Here is a 2,617-nt window from a genome sequence, read left to right on the forward strand (position 1 = left end):
TATATATATATATATATATATATATACGGTACATATATCTGGCTGAGTAAAAAGTAAGTAACGTTTTCAAACATGAAATTCACCACAATAGATTTCAATATGTTTCTGCAGCAATGGTTTTTCCGGATATTAAGAAGTTATAGTACAGGAGTCCAGCAGTACACCACCAAACAGTCACCATAACCTTCTTTTTGAAGAGCTCGGGATTAGGGAAGGTTTTCGGTGCTTCATTTTTGTCCAACCACTGCGAAGAACATTTTTTTTTATTATCGTACAGAATCCACTTTTCATCGCAAGTTACAATACGGTCGAGAAATGGATCGGTCTGGTTTGGGAGCAGAAGCAACGAGAAATTTTCATATCTGTGCATTTTCTGATTTTCATTCAAATCGTGTGGTTCCCACTTGTCTAGCTTTTTTGATTTTCCGATTTCATGCAAATGATTGCAGGCAGTTTTCTGGCTAACTTCTTTTGCCAGTTCCCGAGTGATTTCTCAATGACAGTCTTTAATTGACCGACATCGATGACAGATGGGTGTCCACTACGGTCACGATCTTCTATGCTTAGGTCTCCAGTGTGAAATCGTTTAAAGCATTTTCGAGCTGACCACTCACTGGTCATTTCCTCTGTTGAGGTACACAATCTCTCTCCATATTTTTTTAAAGCGTTTTCAATCTGTGCAACCTCAATTTTCCTCATTACCTCAATTTTTCTATTTCTTTTTTACCGAAAATGTTCTATAAACAATTATTTTTCCTTCTCAACTTGTATCGCTTCTTGGAGAGGAGACACCTTCACATTGTGTCCGCCCTGTCGCTTCTTAATAACACTTTTCAATAGATGTTACTAACCTTGGAAACAATGCACAAACATACACGAACAAGTCGAGATGACTGGAACATTTTTCTTTATTGGCCACTAGAGGCCTTACATAGAAAAGACAGCGCAAGAATAGACAAAACATTACAAAGTGGGGATATAAAACATAAAACTAATTGATGGGTATGAATTATATAATAAATGAGGGTGAAAATGGCCACCCGAGCCCCACTCTCGAGTGGTTACATTTAACTGTTTTTTAGAAAAACAATTTTTATCAGCCTTTTATCATATGAAATTTACTTACATTATTTACCAGTTCACATATGGCATCAAATCTCCGTAGTCCACGATTGACTGTAAAGCATCATAATCCACCTCCAACCCTAATAGGTTAATGTTTGAAACGAACAATTCCCTTAATTTAGCATTTCTTTCTTTATCTATTAATATACATTTAGTGCTTTCAGTATACTCCTCAGCCAGAAATTTCACTCTAATTTGAATTTGGTGATTTTACGTTCAGTTTCCGTACTTTTGGAGTACATCACAATGTATGCTTTCTTTTTGCGGCGGTTATTGAGGGACTGTGTGTTATGCCTATCTGTGTTTCTATCTGTTTGACTATGAGGCGAATAAACTATGCTGCGAGTAATGATCGAGGAGAGGAAGCCTAGTTGCTACAAATGTGACCGAAAAGGCCACATTAGAGCTGAGTGCCAACCTCTCCGCAGAAAGACCTCGGACTATCTCAGGTGGTCCCCCCCTCTTTTTTTTGGTGTTACTGGTGCTGATGTATGCTGTGTATCTTGTGTGTTGTGTATTTGCTGTACAATGTATTCTGTTTTATTATTTTTCCTCTTTTTCTTTGTGCTTTTTGGGGATGTATTTATTGTTTCCTTTCGTTTTCTTTTGGGAACTTCGATAAATCCCTCCTCCTCTGTGTCTTCTGTACCCTCCCTCTGGGCTGGGGCTGTCGTTTCGGTACTCCTACTTTGTTCATTCTAGTCTTCTATGATAGCCCTACTTATCTAAGGGCACTTTATTTTGATGTGCCCCTTTTCTCCACAGTAGTAGCAGGTAGGCGGTCTTCCCTCTACCACCACTTTTAGCTTTATATCTTCTGGTAGCAACACCTCTTCCGCCATTTCCTTCAAGTCTTACTGGGTGGCTTGGATAACCATTTCCAGGCCGTAACCCCAATAATTCATTTTCTTCGTTCATGTCACATGTATAATCTTCGCATCTCCTTGGGTTGCTACCAGCCACGCATCTTCAATTTCAGGTGGAACCTTGCCCATCCTAATTCTAGCGACTCTTTTACTGCAGTAGGTCGGTAAGAGCAGCCATTCTTGTGACCTTAGCGGCACAGTGGTGTGAATTATTGCCTCTTCATCGGTGGAAAACCTCACTTCCACTGCGCCATATCTTCTTCCTCCAGTGTAAGAAGTAACGACACTCTTTATATACTCCAAACATTTCTCGATGGCCTCCTCTGCTGCCATTTCAATCTTCTTGCTGGTTCAGGGTAGCGTTCTGTAAACCACTGTCCTCCTTTCCATTATGTTCGTAACTTCCTCTGGAGAGGGTCAACCTTAAACTTGACTCCTCCTGCTGGATCGTACGAGAATATCACGCAACATACATAGTTTGGTTGTTATCATTTTCATAAGGTCTGTGGGTACGAATTTTGTATACCAATATTGTTGGGTAAGAAAAGTGTCAAGATTAAATATAAAGTATACATAATTGAATTTTTAAATGACTCAAATAAGAAGTAATTATAAATGCGACATTT

General features: G+C 39.1%; 1 protein-coding gene across 1 annotated transcript in view; it reads left to right on the forward strand.

Annotated features, from left to right (window-relative positions):
* The window catches only part of LOC106884341 (glucagon-like peptide 1 receptor), a 224,519-nt gene that overhangs the window by 54,576 nt on the left and 167,326 nt on the right, over positions 1 to 2,617 (forward strand). The window lies entirely within an intron of this gene.

Source organism: Octopus bimaculoides, chromosome 8 (assembly GCF_001194135.2).
Source record: "Octopus bimaculoides isolate UCB-OBI-ISO-001 chromosome 8, ASM119413v2, whole genome shotgun sequence".
NCBI lineage: Eukaryota > Metazoa > Mollusca > Cephalopoda > Octopoda > Octopodidae > Octopus > Octopus bimaculoides.